The sequence below is a fragment of the Rhipicephalus microplus genome, chromosome 9, assembly GCF_043290135.1.
Source record: "Rhipicephalus microplus isolate Deutch F79 chromosome 9, USDA_Rmic, whole genome shotgun sequence".
Lineage (NCBI taxonomy): Eukaryota > Metazoa > Arthropoda > Arachnida > Ixodida > Ixodidae > Rhipicephalus > Rhipicephalus microplus.
The window spans coordinates 117,314,588-117,336,487 of NC_134708.1; positions in this window are offsets into that span (position 1 = coordinate 117,314,588).

A 21,900-nucleotide genomic window follows, 5' to 3' on the forward strand; every position below is an offset into this window, starting at 1 on the left:
CGGTTCGGGCTGGGGAGGGCACGTGCCGTTTGGCGTGCCAGGCGCATGTGGTTCCACGCAGTCTGGCGAGCTCGTGCTGATGACTGCGAACAACTGTACAAAAAGCAAAAAGTGGTTGGATGAGACCATGGTGGCGGCCGCTCCGTTCCACTGCCCACACACATATGCAAAAAACCTTACTTTACCTTTGCCGTCTGGTTTTCTGGAGACATACCTTCAAGCTGAAAAGAGGCCATTGTCAATCCCATTAAGAAAGAAGCCGAGGATTCATTGTCCGTTACGAGTTACAGGCCCATAGCACCGAGTTGCGGTGACGGGCAGTGCAGATCCACGTCCTATGTTGGAGGGCTGCAGCCAGCCACTTGAAGACGGCCCAGGTAGGCCGGCCGGGAGCGTGGGGCAATCCCGCAGGTCCACGTCGAAAGCCCGTTCGCTTTTTTTTCTTTTCGCCTCTGTCGAATAAAAAAAGTTGTTTGCAGGCTTTGCTTGCAAACAACCTCGTTTGCAGGCTTTTTTTCCGGTAGAGTGGCCCTTGCCGCAGAGTTTGTGCCTCATTTGGCACGAGTGCTCTTGCTTCAGGTCCTTGGCCCCACATTTGTGGCAAACGCTGATCAATGAATCGGGGCAGACGTCCGCACGATGACCAACGCGGGTGCATTAGCTGCACACCGCGATCTGCTTTTTGTAAAGGTAGCATCGAACTATTGCCAGGCCAACTTTGATGTAGCTTGGCACGCCTCCTCCATCAAAAAAAAAATGACGTCGGAGCCGGTATCCTTGATGCGTATGACTCTATGAGCCGTGGGATTTCAATGGTGTACGGTGAGCCTTGCGACGTTGGCGTCGCCGATGTCGCGCTCGACGTTGCGGATCACTCCCTTGACATAGTTGCCTTCAGTAGCAGCATACACCACTACTTCGTGCTCTTTCCTGTTGACGCGATGTTCTTGAGATCCAAGATTTTGCGAGCGTTGTCTTCAATTTTGGTGCACACCACAACAATGTTTTGTAAGGCGCTGGGGAAGACCAAATCAGTGCAGGCTTGGATGGCGGCAGTCCTGGTTGCCGTGAAGATGGTGGTGGAGATGCCGTAGCAAATGGTTTTGCGTAAATTCAGACCATCTCGGTGTCTGACGATAATCTTCCGATGCGTAAAAGGTAGCTTTGGCGTGCACGACACTGCGATAACTCTCTTCTTTGAGGCAGCCGCCCGGAGGCTGCTTTGGACGCCAACCTTGCTGCTCACTTGAAAGCGGCCTGAAGCATTAGGTTAAGTCAAGCCACTCTCCGCTGCTTGCCTCTGCTTGACTGATTTAGATTGAACCACTTGCCATTTAGCTCCTTTCATTGCTTTGATTTCATTTTTTCCCTCCTTCGACGAGTCGTAGACGCTCGGCATTGATTGAAGTGGCGTCGAAGCGCTCCTTGCTATTGCAAGCGTAGCTGTGCCAACGCAGCTCAGCCCGGCCGGCGTTCCTAGCTAGGTCCGACTAGGTTTCGTGGCGCAAACTTGGAAGTGCAGAAAAATGTCGAAAATTCACGCAGAGGTGACAGTCTGCACTTCCTCGTGATCAGGGGGACGAAACGCACGTGATGAAACAAAAACCCGGATGAAAGTTGTCACATAAGAGATCACACAGATGCAAAAGCCCAGAGCGACGCGGAGGCACGTCCGCACTGCTCAGAGTCCAGCCAATTTCCTAATGTTTAGGTAAACATTCCTCTTTTGTTAAAAGCTTGTATGAAAGCATTTTTTTGTTTTTGCTGTGGCCACTGCCTGTAATTATTTTTTGTGAAAGAGCGATGTGAAGCGCGTAGGAGAAAATTTGTGCAAGGTGGGAAAGAAAACGTAGCCCACAGTTTTATTTTCTTTGTTTCGTTCATGCCGTTTGAAGCGAAATGGTGTGGCAACTACGGCCGTGTTGCGCTGTGCACTGTATGTGTAGCTATGTGCATTTACTGCAGTATTTCTGTTTCGCGGGTCCCCTTGTAATGTTGCCTATATGTTTATTTCTTGTGTGTAATTTATGCTCGTCATATCACAGCTTTATTTCCGCGTTTTGCAGTGCAATATATATCTTTGGGCGCGCGTTCATCAAGCATTAGGAGGGAATGTGCTTATCCAGAATATCACCCGAATGAATGAATAAACTTTATTCAAAGTCCGACAATATTCTCCGGGCGAGGTGGGGGAAGAGGCGATGAACTCCTGTCCCTTGCCACTCACCGTCGATTACGAAGGCGGTGCCTCAGGCGACCACTCGATGTCTTTGAACCTGAAACATCACCTGAAAATAAACGTTTTGGCTATAGGAACAATTCACATGTTTTGTTCAATATGTTTGCATGAACACACAGTGGCATCGTGTGCTTGCAGCTCTGCTGGTGCAGCTTCTACGAAGCTAATTGAATTAGGTGTAATAACGTGCACCACAAGCTGCGGTACCGGCATCGTCGCCTGTATGACGTCACATCTGGCTATAATATGTATGTGCTCGAAAATAAAGTGATCATTGCTTGTCGTCACGGGCTGTTGCTGTCGACTGGTGGCGAGAGTGGGACCTCAAATCCCATGGGCTGTGTGCGGTGAAGGAGCTATATGGCGAAAAAGTACGCACGTTTTGATTACTGAAAAATCCATCCAGTCATGTAAATGGTCTCGGAGTACAACACCACAGCCTGCAACGTAGAGCAGACAGCAACGCCCTTATTGCAATGCCCTCACAGAAGCACTGAAAGCATTGACGTAGTGGCCATGAGCGGAGCTTCATGCTGAAGGGCGACCGACGACAACCTGAGCCAAGGACGGAGAAACAAGACCACACAGAGGTGACTCTGCTCGCAGACAGTATTGTCCCGTTTAGAGAAGATCGCTGAGTTTGATTCTAAGTCACAGAATTTTGAGTCTTACCCGGAGCGATTCGAACTGTTTGTGGAAGCGAGCGATTCAAAAGAAGAAAAGAAAGCTAGCGGTTTTTTCACACCTAAATGAGAGCAGAAGCTTATGAAGTCTTAAAAAAAATTGTAGCGCCGGCTTCTCCACGTGAGAAAACTTACGAGGAAGCAAAGTGGTTGCTTACAGAACATTGAAGCCTACGGAGCTTAGTAATATTGCAGGCTCAACTACGGGACTCGGCGCGAAGGGGAAAGCGTAGAAAATTTCGTAGTCGAGCTGAAGCACCTTACCAGGAATTGTAACTATGGCGACCTATTACAGGATGCACTTCGCGACAGGCTAGTAGCAGGTGTGTGCAATGAAGAAATGCAGCGAGCCTTGTTCACGAAAGAAAATTTAACCTTCAACAGCGCTTGCGAGATTGCCTTGGACCGAGAAATGGAGACAAGAGAGGCAGCACTAATGATAGAAAAGAAAAGAGAGCAGTCATTAAGTGCGGCTGGGAGTCAGCCGAAGAAAGGGATGAAGAAGACTCAAAAGAGGCAAGTTGCCAAAAAAGAGCGATGTGAATGATTTGGCAGACGGCATTCTTCAACTCTGTGCGCCGTAACTGCTCGAAAGTAGGACACTTTAAAAAAATGTGCCTCCATGCGCAAACAAATAGAATAAATGCCTTAGAATGATCTCACGAGGACTCTGAACATGAGCTATGCTAGTTAGTAAATGTGACCCACTCTTGCGATGTGAAAATAATAGTCGAAGGCCTGAACATGCAGTTGGACACATGAGTGGCTGTTACTGAAGCGCTAGAGTATGTCAATGATTCGCATTTCACTCATGTTACATTCCAGCCCACCAAAGAAGCACTGCACACGTACACCAGCAGAAAAATAACACTTAAGTGACAGTGGGAGGCTGCAGTCGTGTGCAAAGGTCCGAGCATAATTTTTCCAGTAGTATTAGTTAGGAATAGTGGAAAGAGACTGCCAGCACTGCTTCGCCGGAGTTTGCTTTAACATCTCAAGTTTTACTGGAATGCAATAAGTAAAATACCGCGGAGGACAGAGCCATGCCATTAAGTAAAAAAATACCCTTTAGTCTTTTCACAGACAATGGGCACCGTAAATAGTTCACAGTCAAAAATATCTTGGAACGCGGAAGCAACGCCAGTGTTTTGTCGTGCCGGGTCTGTGCCTTTTGCACACAAAGAAAGCAGTCAGTTTTACCTCAAGAGCGAAGCAATGAATTTGAGAGCAACAATTTGAGGTGCGACGTTGACAACGGCAAGCGGATCCAACCACGAATCACGTTGCTCACACACAAATGACGCACGAAAACAACATACACAGAACGATAGCCAACTAACAACGTTGATACCTCGACACTTAACGCGCTGTTTAAATAAGAGCGACGCATGAAACGTAACCATAGCTACCGATTTGACTGTGAACTAAGAAGTGTTCCAGTTGTTACTTCTCTGTGTTTGAAAAGCGCGCTCTTTCCGCAAGCGAGGCCTGTCCAGAGAGTGAAGTTATCTTTGTACGCTGCACCACTCTAGGCAATGGTTCTGGTCAAAGTCAAAGGCGCGCGGTTACGCCACCACAGGATAAATGCGTGGATAAGGACCCTTACTTCTGCGGAACGAATCGCACGTGGGAGATGAGCGCACATCGGCGCGTCGCGACATGCAGGGCGCCGACCTTTACTCTGAGCGCACTCATTGCACCATCTTGCTGGTAATGCTGAAAACACAATAGTTCCCCCGAGTGCCCGTCAGCAGCGGTAAGTGGTAGACATACATAGCTTGCCATTTTAACTAAGAAGGAGGTCATTCTCCATGGCTCAATGGTTAACGCCTCATAATCTTGACTCAGAGGTGCCAAGTTAGATTCTGCGCGCCAGAATCTCTTTCTGAATTCTTTTTCTTTCTTGCGTTTACAAATGTATACATACGTATACATATACGGTGAGTGACGGCGTAGCGGACGTCGACACGAATGCTGGCAGCAAAACTCAACAGGGAGTGTCCATATAAATTCTATCGCAGTAAAAGTGAGAAAAGAGCTCCGGGAGATGGTAAAAACAGGAATGCTTCAGCTGGTACCGCGTTGCGACTGGACGTCATCACTTGTCGTAGTACAAAAAAAAAGATGGCAGCAGTTAGTTTCCTCCTCCTCGACTAGCTTCAACACTAGCTAAGGAGGGAAGATGTTTAAGGTTCGTAATGGGTCCCTCGATGACTCGATTGCACGGTGGCAGCACGAAGAAAGAGCCGTAGTCCTGTGAAAACACGCTTTATTGCAGCCTCAGGCGACTGCCCGAGTCCAATCCCGAACCTCCGCGCTTATTTCAAATTTAAACATCCTCTTTTCAACGCTCAGTTGCACAAAGAGTCTTTACAAACACCAATCTCATGTTGGGACTCGCATGATCACAACCAATCACAGAACACTTTCATAACAGGTACTACATTGGTTAAAACCACGTTACCAAATAAAACACGCAAAGGGATAGGTTCTGCGCGTGTGACACTCTCTCTTATGCCAGGCCGTGCTGCCTCGGTCGGCCGATTTCCATCGGCAGCCATTCTCACGCTAGAGCTTCGTCAGTTCTCTCATTAATTGTTGCTTCGTAGAAGCTTGCCTAAGAGCGGTGGGTACACCGTTGGGCTCCGTGCACTTACCAGGAGTGCAAGCGACAGCGAGGCGCCCCGACATCCTAACAACAGCGGGAGGGGGGGGGGATTATGCTCGTCTTTCTGCCGCCACTATGTCTGGGTCAGCCAAGTGGTCGCGTCCTCGCGTCATTCTCGATGGCACGCGTGCATGCCAACAATGGCTTCAGCTCAGACGGTGGCGCCTAACCTACCTCTTGCCAGACGCTTTTCCGAGCAAGCTTCCCCCTTCTAATCCCGAACGGGGGCGACGTTGACGGCTCCCCTCGTGGACTTTGCGAACGAAGAAGTCTCTTTTCTTTCCCATGCTCAGGGTTTTCCACGTTCGCCTTCGCGGAAACGATCGCCTTCGATAGTTGACGGGTCGGGAACTGGCTACGCGCTCTACATTAGCCGCATAATTTGCGCTGCACCCAACACGCTGGTAATTGGTGCCTCATACTAACTCCTCTCCCCTCAAGAGTGTTACTGGATACTCGATGTCCAGTATTGCAATACAAAAACAAACAAAAATCGCTCAAATTAAACTCGATTTTATTACTTCCATCTCAACAGGAGAACTTTGGCATCCTTCTGCGAAATAGACACAGCAAGACATATACATAATGCTCTCAAATGGTCCTCCTAAAGAAAACAGTTTCGTAAAGCACAACACTGAATAACGCAATCAGAATGCTAAGTCCACAGCGCCAGTCAGTTCGCATTAGCTTGTCACAGCGCACATGCACCGTGCATAGTCCGGTGGCATATTGTCTTTTAAACTCACAACGCCACACGGTCATTGTATCAACAAGGGAGACCCACTCCATGCACCCTCCAGGCCCCGCATGACACACTCAAATAGAGCGTCGTACCTAACGGTATAGGTATACCTAAGTCAGAACGGATCGCACCAAGAAAAAAATTATGACAAACTCACTTCACAAACGCTACCTTATTTAATCCACAAAACTATTGCTACACAACACATCTAATACACCTAAAAGCAGTTCTACCACTTGTAAGCAAGCTCGTATCGTAAGAAGGAACCCAACCAGAAATGTACAACAAACAACGCATTTTCACATCACGCTGGAACTGTTAGTGTGTTCGACCCCCTTAAATATAACGCATAACACTTTAACGTGTGATGCAAACTCCTGTACATTCATTCAATTCACAGAGAATACTTAAGTTGCCATACAACAACAAAAAAACTCAACCATATGAGACCGACAAAACGCCACCTTACTACAAAGAGTTACAATCACGCAATCCAGTGATCATCCGAGACGCGAAAGAGCACAAGCAGCCTTGTTCAGCGCGCCTTGAAAACGAACAATTTATTTTTCCACATTCGCCTCTTATTGAACTGTGGACGTCTCCCGTCACGACTGGTTCAGTCTCTTACTGAAGAATGCGACTGATCGCTTCCATTCACCTATAGTTTGAGAGAGGCAACCTCTAATTGCCCTTTCGATGCGTCCGTGGCGAAACAAAACGCTTTGCTGGGGTTGGTTGCCGTAAGCGTAGAAAACAACGCCAAGTGCTCTAGCTCAATCAAACTCTACCTATGCCTCTACGTTTCACGACAGCGTGTTCGGCACTCTCGATCCGCCGTTACCAATAATTACTTGACTTTCCACTCAAAGCCTTTCACAATGTCACCGCTCATCGGTAACATGCCATAATTAAACACTAAAAAATGAAAACGCAAAACTAGTTACTACAATAACTTCTGTCTGCGGCGATTACAAAAAAAACTGTTTCAAAACTAAAAAAGCACAACGCAGAACAAAAATACCTTCCAAAAATCCGGTAGGCATATCCTTCTAAGAACTTACGGCTCCACTTCACTCTTGAGTCGCACACGTGACGGTCCCGTCCTGACAACCTTTTCTTTTGAACGGGGAATACGCCAGACATAGAACCCCCTCATTCTGCCACCGAAACCCAATGCTAGCCGCTTTTTAATGCGATCTCTCGTTTTCTTTTCTGGGCAGTTACCACCGCAAGAGTTGTCGATCGCTGACACTTCGTCTTGGCTCGACTCTGACACCACAGACTGGCGGGGCTGTTTCCAGTCCAACTGCGCCCTATCAACTACCCTGACGTGCGACACCTTAAAACCTGACGCCGCACATCGGCAAGGGGCTCACCACGTTCCTTCTCTCCATCGAAAGCATTTCCATCGAATGGACTAAGCCGTGTGCTGCCCACATTAATACATTCGGGGCAACTTTTTAGCTGCGCCTGCTGTACAAGTGACGTGAAATTAGTCGGTTGCGGCTCTCTTGCTCAACCGTCCTGTTTCCCTACTGTGCACTGCACACCCTATCGGAAAAATTGCCGTGGTGTGTACTGAAAAACATGGTTGGCGTAGTGGAAATAATAGTGGGCATCGTGGAAATTATGGTGGATATGGTGGGACGTAAAGTAAAACATGGTGGATATGCCGGGACACATTGGGTGGTATGGTGTACAGACGATGAGTAAAGTGGAAATGACGGTAGAAAGCAGAGGCTAGATAGTGGGCAATAATGCGACACTCTGCCCACCATTGCGATAATGCTCGGAAGCCCTAAGCATATGGTGGGTGGTGCTTATTATGGTAAGCCACATGGTGTACCAAGCTGAGAAACTCTTCCCACCATTAAGATAATGCCGGGAAGCACTAAGCAGATGATGGCTGCTGCTTGTTATAGTGGGCCACATGGTGTAGCAAGCGGAGAAGCTCTGCCCACCAATGCGATAATGCTGGGAAGCAGTAAGCAGATGATGGGTAGGCTTATAATAGCGGGCAATTTATATAGTGTACCAAGCTGAGACCTGTACACTACATGTTCTGCCACCATGATTTCCACCGAGGGTTAGGCCTACCGACCGAGCCCGTACAATTCTGTTATCCGTGCTTCCGGGTTTCAGAACACACAATTTTGACGATTATGAATGACAATACAGCGCAGCCATAACATTAGTTAACCTAAATGAAGTATTTTTCATTGTGTATGGTGTCCACTCAAGAAGCAACAAACACCGATGCGACGTGATTCAAGCACTTCCAGAGAACGTACGTGTAGCCCTTCTCACCGACCGCCGCCGGTTGCAATCGCCGGCACTTCTCTAGCTTTTGTGCGAGAACTGAGACGTGGCGATTCGTATGCTTGGGGAACGAATATGATAGCGTAATGTTTCCGGCACACTGCATTCGTTTTGGCCAAGCCGTTATGTAGTTGTTGCTTTAGCGAAAGAGCTACAGCTGGATGGATGGATGGATATGGCTGTACCCTTTAGATCAGGCGGTGGCTAGCGCAACCAAGCCGTAATACCTAATGAACCAGAAACTATATTTTTTTCCTTAAAAAAAGAGTTTGAGGATTCGTACTTTGCAGTGAAGAGTTTAATTTTCACTCGTGCCTTGACTTTAGCCACCAATCAGATAACCTCCTTCTAGTTAAGTCTACCCGCTTAAAGTTTATTTTGCCCTCCCGGTCCCTAAACCCCAGTGCTTTGAAAAACTCTGCGCCATCATCCTGAACTATAAGGTGAAGCCCTTTACAGAACATTATCAAGTGTTCGGCAGTTTCTTCTTCCTCTCCACTCGCACTGCATACTGTGTCTACCCTTCGTATTTGGCCCGATATGTCTTGATTCGCAGTACTCCCGTTCTGGCCTCAAACGGTAGAGAACTACCCCGAGTATTATCATAGATCCTTTCCTTGGCAATTTCCTGCTTAAACGTTCGATAGATCTCTAGTGCGGACTTCTTTATCATGCCCATTCTCCACATGTCAGTCTCTGTTTCCTTCACTTTCTTCTTAACCGATAGTTCTATTTGGTTTGGCCACCTGCTGTTTTCTAAGTATTTACCAGTCAACTTCCTGGTTCGCTTCCTCCATTTTGTATCGACATTCTTCATGTACAAGTAGCTGAGAACCTTCCTAGCCCAACGCTCTTCCCCCATTTCTCTCAATCGCTTCTCAAATTTTATCTTGCTGCTAGCTTCCCTGCCCTCAAATGATGTCCATCGCATATCACCTTGTACTCCCTGATTTGGTGTATTCCCGTGAGCTCCTAAAGCAAGCCTACCTATTCCACGTTGCTTAATTTCTAATCTTGCTTGAACTTCTGATCTCATGCACAAGACCGCATTGCCGAACGTCAGCCCAGAAACCATGACCCCTTTCCATATTCCTCTCACGACATCATACCTATTGTAATTCCACAGTGCCCTATTTGTCATGACTGCTGCATTCCTGTTACCTTTAGTCGTCACGTATATTTCGTGTTCCCTCAGATACTCGGTCTCATTGCTTATCCATACGCCCAGATATTTGTATTTGTCTGTTATCTCTAGCGTGACCTCCTGTATTCTAAGCTCACTACCTTCGTTGTCATTGAAATTCATGACTGCTGATTTTTCCTTACTGAATCTAAAATCTAACCTATTTCCCTCATTACCGCAGATGTCCATCAATCTCTGCAAATCTTCCTTGTTGTTGGCCATTAGCACTATATCATCTGCGTACATTAATGCTGGTAGTGCCTGACCAATAAGTTTTCCTTGTTTGACTAAAGAGAGGTTGAAGCCCAGTCCACTTCCCTCTAATTTTGCCTCTAATCCTTGTAGGTACATCAGGAATAATAAGGGTGACAGGGGGCACCCCTGCCTAAGCCCCCGTTTTACCTCTGCAGGCTTGGATACCTGTTTTTCCCACTTTATAACTACCTTGTTACCTTTATAGATACCCTTTAAAAAATTAGTGACTACATGTTCCACGCCTAGTGTGTCCAGTATTCCCCACAATTCCTCTTGAACCACGCTATCGTATGCTCCCTTGATATCCAAAAATGCTTGCCACAGGGGCCTGTGTTCCTTTTCTGCTATTTCGATGCACTGCGTCAGTGAGAACAGATTGTCTTCCAACCTCCTGTGTTTCCGAAATCCATTCTGCAGTTCCCCCAGCACCCCCTCATCCTCTATCCACGCCTGCAGTCTTTCCTTTATAATCTGCATCGCCAGCCTGTAGACCACTGATGTCACTGTTATAGGACGGTAGTTGTTTATGTCAGCTTTGTCCCCCTTTCCTTTATAGATCATGCTCATCCTGCTAAGTTTCCATCCATCGGGAACTTCACCATCGATTATCATTGTGCTCACTGCCTCTCTCAAAGCCTGCTTAGACTTCGGACCTAATGTCTTTATCAGCCTAATTGGAATGCCATCTGGGCCTGTTGATGTACTACTAGGAGCCCTTTTCTCAGCCCTTTCCCACTCTTGTCAAAATGAAGCCATTGCACCACTTGATTCGTCCTTGTCTATTGTGGTGCATAAAGTACTTCTTTGTTGAAATTTTTCTGTCACTTTTGTTCTTATATATTCAATAGCTTCGTCCCCTTCTAGCCTAGCACCTTGGGCTGTAGTTATAAATCTCTGCTCTAGGCTCGTCTCATTTCTTAGGGAGTTTAGATGGTTCCAAAATTTCGCAGCTGCCTTTCTATCTTTTTTATGTACTTCTGCCAGCCACTGAGCTCCCTTCCTTCTAATCTTTTCATTGTTCAGAAGGGATGCATCCCTTCTACAGCTTAGAAAGGTTGCCCATTTTCTTTCAACATCATCTGTCGGTTCACCCCGCTGCTTAGCATGTCTGTGTTCCCTAGAGGCTTCCTGACGTTTTGCTATGGCTCTCTTAACTTCCTCATCCCACCAACTTTTGGGTTTGTGTCTTCTTTTCCGGTGTGACTTGTCACGCGTCTTAGCAACCTCTAGCTCAAAGAGTCTAATTAGATTCGTGTATGTCCACACTGTCTTATTATCCTCCGTGATTACTTTCTCAATTTGTTTAGTGGCTATTTCAATTTGCCTTTCTGGATAAAAATTTTCCTGTAGTTGCTCATCTTGTCTCCTTCCCACTTTCACTCCTCTTCCAAAACTTAGCTTGATACGTTTGTGATCGCTACCCAGACTTCTGGAGCCACCTCCATCTATGTGCATTCCCCTGAGCTTATCATACATCCTATGTGACATCAGTGCATAATCTATCGTCAACTGAAGCCTTCCTACCTCCCATGTTATTTGCCCTTCACACTTCTCGGTACTGTTGCATATGATGAAATCAAGCCTTTCACACATATCCATGATCATTTTGCCTGTCGGGTCGGTATACCCATATATATCATCTATGTGCGCATTCATGTCTCCTAGTATAAATATCTCGCACTCTCTTCCTAACTCCTGAATGTCCTTTGATATACACTCTACCATTGTCTGGTTTTCCTCTCTGGCCTTTGCTCCCGTCCACAAGTACACGAAACCAAAAAGTGTCATTTGACCTGCCACTTTCCCTTTTAGCCATAAATGTTCCTTGCACTCCTGCTTGACCCTTTGCCAGTCTGTACTTTTATGAATGAATGCCCCAATACCACCCCCCTTTCTGCTGCCTTGTGTTCTATTACAATATTCCCACGCGTAGTCCGGATTGTTCGGAGGTTGTTCCATGTCCCTGAGATGTGTTTCTACAAAACCGTATACCATCGGCCTCTCTTCCCTTAGCTGTTCTTTTATCTCTACCCACTTCAGCCTGTTCCTACCACCCTGCATGTTAATATACCCTATGTCTGAATTGGCTCGGCGCTCGTGGCTACGTCTATTTATGCCCCGTACTCTACCTATCTTAGATATTGGTGCCACTTTGGAATCGTACCTGTCCATACCACCTGTCGAAGAGTCTCCCTGGTTGTTTTCCTCGTTACTAGCTATCCTGCACCCCGAAGGGCTCGCATCCCCCCAAAAAAGCTACTGCGCGTCCTGCAAGTCGCCAACCCACCTCATGACCTAGCCGCCCATCGAAGTGAATTCTGTCTCGTTGAACCCCCCCCCCCCCACCTATGCACCTCTCTGTTTATTTCTACCACCTCAAAGCCTTTCTCTCGACTCATCCGCCATATCTTATGGTTTGCGATGACCACCGCTCTTTGCAGGTTGCTAACACGCACCGGTACCTCCGGTATCGTGCATATCACTACCTGTACCTTAGGAGAAGTGGCGCGCATGTCATCGACGCCTTTCGCCAGTGTGGCTGCTAGTCCTGCTGCATCTCCATTTAGGACATCGTTTAAACCGCCTGAAATCATCACTAGGTTTTGTCTATCAGCTGTCGTTTCGAGCTTTGCGCTCGCTTGCCTCATGACTGCTTCCAGCTTGCGTCCTGGGAATGCCCCTACTGCAACCCTCTTGTCACCTCTTACCCTCTCTTTTAAGGCTTCTGTGCATCGATTTAAATTCGAGTCCCCGGCGATTATCACATGCTGTGACTTTTCAGCTGGAGCGTTCTGCACCTGGGGGCTCCTTGCACCTGTGACGCTGGCTGCTTTGTTCCCTCCCTGCCCCACCACTACCTCGCTGAATCTGGGCCTTGCGACAGTTGAACCGGCTAAACCTGTTTTTTCCAAACTTGCTTGCTTTTCCTTCTCCACCGTTCTGGTTGCCGGTTCCCTACTGTTCTCTCGGTAGGTCGCTTCTTTGTTCAGCTTCGCTAGCGCTTCCTCGGCGGACTTCAGTCTTTCTCCCATTGCCCTCGTTTTCTCTTGCTCTGTCGCCAACTCAGTCTCGAGCTTGGCGATTCTCATCAGCAGTTCACTCTGGGCAACCATCATTTTCTCCATTTTTTCCTCGACCTCACATTGCCTACACTTCGCGTCAGCCTCTTCTCCATCCGCTTCTACGCTTGGGTCCACTTTCAAACCCACTCCACATCCTGAACTTTTTACAGTCATTTTAACCATGTCTTTCTGACACCAATTGTCCCTATACTCGATATTTACTAAACTCGAGCCCTGCGCTACGAGAAAAAAAAGTCCAAGTTCTACTACAAAAATTTGCGTGTTCAATGTACGCCCACCTCCCCCATGGGGTGGCAAAAGAAAAAAAACAACAACAAAAAAATTCAAACACACACACCCGCACTAACTAATGAATACCTGGTGACTGGCCCCCGAAAAAGCCGTACCATAAAATAAGTGCTACGAAGATTTCAACCGCTGCCTTATAAGTATAAAGACAAGCTCAAAACATGCAAAAACACTTATCTGCGCAGTCGATCCGGAGCGCTCAAAAAACACGTCCATCCACCTTGACAGCCCGAACTGAACAGCATTGCGCTGGCAGACCGCCCTCTACATTGCGCGAAAAGCATCCCAATACTCAATCAAATTAATTAGGTGGGCGTATCTATGGAATGAGCCTAGAAGCGTCATAAAGCGTGAGCAGATGTCGCTCCTTAGAACGAGTGCCAAGCGGATATTAAACTTGGCAGACCCCGCCAGTTAACTGTTGCTGATCCCCAGTGCACTTGTTTTTTTTTTCTTGCAGTTGTGAATTGTAAAAAACAAATAGCACTGGTGCCATTAACATAGTGGCAATCGTTACAGGCAGCAGTTGCTTGTGTTTAATAAATGTGCAATTTTTATTAGCAGGGGCAGATCTCGTCTATGTCGTGAACACGACAAACATAACTGAAGTTGAACCGTAAGTTTGTGTGACAACTAACTATTTAACACACAACCAACCTAATGTTGGTATGCGCAGTGTTGTCGAGCCTTTTGACCCCGTTCCGGAGTGGCTCCCGTACTTGACGTTTGTGTGTGTTTGCCTGACTTCTGATGAAGTATGTTCTGTGTACTTTACTGGTGATAATTTCATTCATTAAAGAAAAAAAAGTTGGTATGGTGCAGTGGTTAGTGTCTCCGAAAGGGAATGCGCAGGTTGCACGTTCGATTCTCCGCGGCACCTTTTATCTTTACCGGACGTGTGTTTTTTAGACCGTTTTTATAGAATTTTTTTACTTTTGTGGCAGCTCGTCACGATGATTCTGACGCCATTTCGCGCTCAAGCGTTGCCGGCACTGCAGCGCCCACCATATACCACCATGAGCCATGGTGGGCGTTTCCCATCATTCACCCACTACATTAATCCACTATAATGGTGGGTGGTGGTTTACACCATGCCAACTATTATTTTTTTGTGATAGGGCAGCGTTAGCGCTAAGGCTAGAACCTTGAGGTACATACTCTGGCTGCCACATCGGCGAATACTGCTCTGGTGTAATGCCCTGTCTTGAACAGCTGATCTCTCTCTTATTACCCTCATTTAGATCGTGCAGTGGATTTTGCCGGTGATGACGGAGACATTCGTAATCTTTCTGTGTAAGCAAAACGGATACACTCGAAGCCAACTGATCGGTCACCGCGCATCGCAATTTCAACGACTCAGCAACACTTCCTGGCAAGACCAAAGGTCCGAGATGGACCCCCACTAGACACGTGGTCACATCTTGCCCAATAGCGTCGGTTAGCTCTGTTTTGCCCCTGCTCTCACGCAAAATTTCAGCGGATACTTCAATCGCCCGTACCACTGTTATATCCGCACCCGAGTCAACGCGTGCGAAACAGGGCTTGCCTCCCACAAGAATCTCAATGTGCGGATTCCTCATCAGCGAGTTTTTCATAATCGCAGATTGTCGCAATGGTGTGGTACGGCTTACCCATAATCGCTTCTTCAGGGATGCCACGCTGAAAACTTCGGCTGTATTAGCAGCAGTCTCACGGGAAAATTCGCAATCTCTCTGAAAGTGACCCTATTTCCTGCAGCCAAAACACAATCCTGACTTGGGGCTGAAATTTTCTTTAACAAATGGTTTCGATTGCCGCCCATAATTGAAATTTCCTGATTCTGTTCCGCGGTAACTGCCCTGACTTTCTTCGAAATTGGCGGCCAACTGCGCAACATTCTTGGCCTTCAACCAGCCCTTCAGTTCCTGCGGAAGCACCAGTGAGTGGAGCTCAGTTGGCATTCTCTGCTTTAAGCTATCAGTGATTAGCGACTCCCGAAGATCTTGGAACTACTCCACCTCTCTACTTCTTAAATAGTAGGTGAACATAGTCTCCAGGCGCGCCATCACTTGGCTCCAAGACTCACCTCCTTCTCTTTTGATTTCCATAAACATGCAATGGTACTCGCTCAGAGTCATACGCAGCTTCTTTAACACTCTAGATTTTAAATCCGAGTGCGGCATATTTCCAGCTTCTGTCTGATTGGCAACGAACGTACGCATCTTATCGGTTAAGAATGGCAACAGAATCGTGCCCTGAATTCCCCGAGGAATGCTCAATGCAGCAAAAAGAGCGTCCACGTTCATGAACCAAGCCGGAATGATCGGCTCACTACTGGGCATGGGCACTAGGACTGCTTTCAGCTCTTTCGCGTACCGTGCGATACTGGCATGCCGGTTCCGGTTTTCTGACTCCTCTGACAAGACACGCGATGACTTCACTTTCTCTAGCTCAAGCTTGAGCTTTAACACTTAAATCTCAAACAGCAACTCGCGGGTGCGATCCGATTCACTCACGCTGTCACCTTCCATGACACCTCGCTCTGAATCCAACTTCTATCAGAGTGTGCCTGAACGCAAATGCATTCAGGTAAAGAAAAGGGGGCCCCGAGAGAGCCCAAAGCAGGCCTCACGTTGCAGTGATGTGTCACCCGATGCACTTGACAGTTGAAACTGCGTCCGTCTCGTCACCAATGCTATGTGCGACGACCACTTCAAATGCTGCCGGTCTATGCCCAATCACCCCTGTCGCTTCTCTACTTTCTGCTCCTGAAGCAACGCCCTCCAGCGCCTCTCCGGTGAGTTCGTCGCACAACGACGACCTTTGGCTCTGCTCTCGTTCAGTGACGAGCAGTGCTCTTGCGCTGCCCAACTCCAGGCTCCAATGTTGACCGGCAGGCTCGTACCGAATGTCAATTCTGCTTCTCGCAGTGCAACAGCCGGTCCCGAAGCAGCATGTGTCTTGTCAGCTTCCCGGACTTTAGCACCTTCCTCGCTGCGGGCTCTCCACTGCACGTCAACTTCGCCACTTAATTTCCTCTTCCTCGACTTGATTCAACACTAGCTAAGGAGGCAAGATGTTTGAGGTTCGGAATGGGTCCATTCGATGACTCAAGTGCACGGTGGCAGCGCGAAGGTGGAGCCGTAGCCCGGTGAAGAGACGCTTTATTGCAGCCTCAGGCGACTTCCCTAGTCCAAGCCCGAAACTCCGCTCTTTTTTCAAAGTTAAACATCCTCTTTTCAACCTTCGGTGAAACAAAGAGTCTTTACAAACACCACCCACATGTTGCGACTCGCATCATCACAACCACTTGTAGAAACACCTTCATACCAAGTACTACATTGGTTAAAACCACGTTACCAAATAAAACACGCAAAGGGATAGGTTCTGCGCGTGTGACACTCTCTCCCAAGCCAGACCGTGCTGCCTCCGTCAGCCGACTTCCATTGGCAGCCGTTCTCATGCTCGAGCCCCGTCAGTTCTCTCATTAAATGTTGCTTCGTAGAAGCCTCCCTAAAAGCGGTGGGTACACCGTTGGGATCCGTGCACTTACCAGGTGTGCATGCGACAGCGAGACGCCCCGACATCCTAACAACAGCGGGGGAGATAATGCTCGTCTCCCTGCCGCCACTATGTCTGGGTCAGCCAAGTGGTCGCGTCCCCGCGTCATCCTCAATGGCACGCGTGCATGCCAACAATCACCTAAATTCAGACGGTGGCGCCTGACCTAACTCTTGCCAGATGCGTTTCCGAGCAAGCTTCTTCCTTCTAATCTCGAACGGGGACGAACTTGACGGCTGCGCTCGTGGACTCTGCGAACGAAGAAGTCTCCTTTCTTTCCCACACTCGGGGTCTTCCGCGTTCGCCTTCGCGGAACCGATCGGCTTCGCTAGTTGACGAGTTGGGAACTGGCTACGCGCTCTACATCAGCCGCATTAATTGCGCTGCACCCAACATGCTGGTAATTGGTGACTCATACTAACTGCAGCCTTAGCCCTTCACGTGCCAGAAAGTTACAATTATTCCGGTCTAAAACAGATCATTACCGAGTGCCCAGGCCAGAAAACTTGTATTCAGCAATTACAGAGGGTTAGGTGTGTGCGTTTTTGACTTATCAGCGGCACGTCAGCAGGTACCACTAATTCCCGAGTACGATCTTTTCTGACGGTCAACAAAAGTTTGGGATTGTTTCAATTTTAGCACCTTCTATATGGTGGCGTAGCTAGTGCTCCTACAATATTACAGTCCGTGATGAACGAAGTGCTGAAGGGCATTCCACTCATACAGTGATATATAGATGACGTGATCGTGGCTGCATCTGATATGTATTCCTGCCGGAAAACGATACAGCAAGTTTCTGAAAGGCAACGGGACAACATCACGTTTAACACCGATAATTACCGGTGTTTTTTTTCAAGAACCAGTCCCGTATATGTGCCACACGGTTATAGCAGAGGGGATTTATTCCATAGATGCAAAAATGAGGGCAATTTTGGACGCGCCTTAGTCCACTAACGTCACCGAACGAAAAGCGCACTGGGGTACGCTGAATTTTTACTCAAAGTTTGTGAAAAACTTATGCCACTGCATTGGCTGCTGAAAATATGAAATGGTCGTGGGCGAAGAAATGTAGCGATGCTTTCGCGGATAAGTTAAAGCTGCTTGTTAGCAGTGCAGTTTCCACATTCTATCACGTTACCGATAGAAGTGCTTTGCGATGACTTTTTCAACGGCTTAGGTACGGTAATATTCCATGAAACTAGTCGAAAAGCAAGGAGTATCGCGTTCACTTCGCGAACCCTCCTTACAGCGGAAAAGTGCGCACTTTGTAAACGCGAAGCTGTGTCACTGATATTCAACCTTAAGAAGTTTTCTGCTATATCTTTATGGCAGAGGCTTCACAACTTACACAGACCACAAGCCACTACTTGGCATTTTAGGTGAAGGGAAATCTATATCAACGCTGGCCGCCGCGCGAATGCAACAATGGGTAATGACTTTTGCAGCATACAGGTACCACCATAAGTACCGTAAAGGCAACAACATGGACGTTACCGACGCCTTGTCCAGATTGCTGCAAGCCGTGTCACCAGAATGAGAATCATACCAGTGCCTGTCAGTGTTTGAGTGTCTTCCACTGACAGCCGATGAGATCGCCAAAGCATCCAGGTGATGTCTGTCTGTATAGCTAATTTCACTCTGAGTAGTTCGCCTGGTGAATGCCCGAAGACCTGATGGCGTATTGCGTGCGCAGAGATGAACTGTCACCGGAGCAGGGTTTTTAGCATGGGTAGTTTGTGTTGTTATTCCTGAAGTACCGAGACATTGCGTGCTTCACATTCTGTACACTAAACATCCTGGGGCAAACAGCATGAAAACGCAAGCATGGTAAGCTCCGCCTCGCGCAGCTCTCGCGGGTCGCGCGAGGCGACGAAAATTCGCTGACGAAAACCAAGGAGCACTAACACGGACGGCGTATTTCACCTGCGATTGGCCTGTTGGCGTCGTTTCTACGACACGACTAAAGGTGCCCCAATGACAGCTGGCAGAGTGAAACCGGTGTCGTTTCGCTAAAGTGCAAACACACGTGTGTACGCACGCACATTCACAAACACGCCCTATCTCTGTCTGACTCACTTCGGTCCATGGAGAGAGGGAGAGAGGCTAATGACAGATGAAGGGATAAAAAAACGCTATTTTCTGCCTCCCGTCGTGGGGTCACGGCTCAGCGCCTTTAGGGAGGGGGGCAAGGGCGATGTAAAGAGGCTTAGAATAAGAGAGGAGAGAACAAAAAGTGAAAGACATGACAAAAGATTGTCTTGTCACCACAGTCAGTAGGGCGAAACAAAAGCATTCGTCAATAAGGCGGTGAGGTCGGGACACGCACAAAACTCGAGGAAGGCTCAGAGGACTTGCGTCTTTGAGAGCATGGGAAAAACCACTTTTTCCATTGTTGTCGCACGTAGACTGAGCAGACGATAGTGGTTCACCTGTACGCAATGCTCTGTGGCCAGGTCAGGTCAGAAGCAAATAATATGCTGGAGCGTTTCGTCATCACTGCACCTTTCACACGCTGGCAATGTCGAGCTACCTGCGCAATAGATGCGTGTCGTGTTCCAGGTGCTGCTGGTACGCAGGCGAAGCAACAGCTGCCACCCGTATCTGTCCAGGTCGGTCTCTAGAAGGGATGATGGAGGCTTACCGCTTGCCGCCCGCTTGACAGGGTGGGCTGTTGCTAGAAGACAGGGTTAGAGGTTTTTGGACGAGCTCTTGTTTCAAGGATGGATGAAATAACATTTAATAATATTTTGTAAGAAGCACGTGAACACGCTCAGGATTCCCGCGTTGGAACTGAGAGGCCTAGCCTAACAGCCTCATCGCAGTCTTGCTGGACGGCCTCTTTCTCGTCGGCTAGACTGGAACTGCGCATTGTAGCCACCCACCTCACCGAAGTAGCATTGAGGTTATCATCGTTATAGAATGTAGTGCACTCCCAGAGCAAGTGTCTTAGCGTAGCCGGGGTGAGTTTGCATTGGCCGCATATAACAATATTGTAGAGTTCCGCGTATATGGCATGGAGAACGTTTGCATTTGGGTATGACTCTGTTTGCAATAGGCTTAACGTGAAAGCTCGAGGCAAAATTAGCTTAGGGCTAGGTGGCTGACTGACCCAACGAGAGAGGTAGCACTGCTTGGTAATTTGGTAGCGCCTCTGTTTTCCACGGCTTCAAATCGACCAGTATCTGCGCAGTCAGCCAATACGCGCGCATCACTGTGAGCGGATTTATCGAGTTTGACGAGGCAGCCAGGGATCTGTAATGTCCACAGAGAACCAAATAAGCATATGATGACAAAGTTCTTTGTGACTGTTCTGGAGAATGCGTAGGGCCTGCCGGTATGTTCTGCCATTAGCGAAGGACCGGATTGCAGGTCTACAGTCACTAAAAATGACTTCCATATTGTATTCATCTATATCCAGTGCCATAGAAATCTGCTCGGCCACGAGTGGGTCCTTGGTGTAGATAGAAGTACAGATCTTCTTTTTGGATAATAACAACCACGGTGAGTTTGAGGCCACTTCGATACGAGGCGGCATCTACAAAACAGGCTTTGCTGTCGTGGTAATGATTTTCAGGATAATGGCGGCTGTGGCTCGGCGTCTTTGATAATTGTGTTTCGGGTGAACATATCTGAAAATTTGAGAGGCCGTTATAAGCTCTCGAAAACTCGCTTGTATTTATACAGAGTCACCATATTATGAATGTTCCCGGTAGCCGAGTGTCTTAAGGATATGTGTGTCCGTCACTGAGGAGAAAAGGCGTGTGATCTGTGAGTGCTCCTGTGCCTCACTAATTTCTTCTAGGGTGTTGTGGACACCAACCTGCAGAAGCCGATCCAAACTAGCGCTGCATGGAATGCCAATGGCAATTTTGATCTATTTTCTACTAATGAGTGCGTTGTATTGTTTTGTTCACTCATATGCCAATTGTGCATAGCAGCAATGTACGAGAAATACCAGAAGATGAATAAGTGGACAAAACGGACGAGATTGTCTTCCTTTACTATGTTGTATTTGTTGGCAACTCGCTTGAGCAGGCGTAGAGCGTTCTTAGTTTCGCTTACGAGCTTGTTGACAGTAACACTATTGGTGCCATTTTCTGCAATAATCAAACCCAGAACGCGTATATGCTTGACCTTAGGTATTTTTGTATCACAGCTCGTACGGAAGGTAATGCTCTGATAGAATTTCTGCCAATCGCAGGGCTTTTGGCAGCGCCTGAAAGAGCGGTGAAGGAGTAGTTCAGACTTCGCTGGCGAGCATCTCAGATCGGTGGGAAAGAGGTAGGACTCGATGGTATTGTAGAAAGAACGAGAAAAAAGACGGTAACGATGAGCCCGTGCGGAGGTCAGAGCTTTCATTTGGACGCAGGCGTAGGTGGAGTCGCCACTGCAGCGTCAAGCCAGGTCAGGAGCTAAGCCGCTCTGCTTTCCTTTTGGCTCGCGCACCACGAGCCACGCAGCTCACTTCTTCATCAGCGCGGATGCTGGCTTAGCGCTACATAGCTACCACCCCTCCCCCAAAATTTTTGCGCAATTGCAAATGTATTATGAAATCTTCGTTTGGAAGACATTTATTAGACCCGAAAAACCGGTAGCCGACAGCTACGATGAACGAACCAAGATAATGATGCTACGCGACAACGATGGGGATGCATAAGCAACACATGATAATTATAATAATGTACAGATGAAGAGGTTGGGTATACTAAATGCCCACACTAATTCTTCCCTCGTGAAAGTGGCCAGCCTGGCCACGGCAAGTCAAAGAAACAAAGAACCTCGCGGGAAAGGCTTCATACGGGAGACATGGATGAATTCAGTCGTTCGATAGCGGCGATCTGCTGGAGCTATAAGTGGCGTCACGCAATAATTCACTGCTGAAGCCTCTTCAAGCACTCTG